The sequence below is a fragment of the Epinephelus moara genome, chromosome 9 (genome assembly GCF_006386435.1).
Source record: "Epinephelus moara isolate mb chromosome 9, YSFRI_EMoa_1.0, whole genome shotgun sequence".
In the NCBI taxonomy this organism is placed as follows: domain Eukaryota; kingdom Metazoa; phylum Chordata; class Actinopteri; order Perciformes; family Serranidae; genus Epinephelus; species Epinephelus moara.
Window position 1 is genome coordinate 15,724,087 of NC_065514.1, and position 394 is coordinate 15,724,480.

Here is a 394-nt window from a genome sequence, read left to right on the forward strand (position 1 = left end):
GTGAGTAGCACTTTATTATTTTAATACCACAAAAGAGAAGACTAATATTTATAAAACCAGCTCGCATGTGAGCATTTTCTTGTTTGCCATCAGAGTAGTATGTGTTCCTTTTGTTGTGTGTCCCTCCAGAGCTCCCACAGCAAGATGTGTGTAAGGAGGAGGAGGTTGTCGCTGAGCAGCAGCTCTGTATTGAGGAGAGGAACTCCAGTGTGGACCAAGAGGAGCCAGAGCCTCCACAGATTAAAGAGGAAGAGGAGGAAGTGTGCAACAGTCAGGAGGGAGGGCAGCGTGAAGTGAAGCAGGAGACTGAGACCTTTCTAGTGACTCCTACTGATGAAGAAAGTGAGCAGCAGCTCCTCTGTCACAGCTCTCATGGAGCTGAGAGTGAAGATGA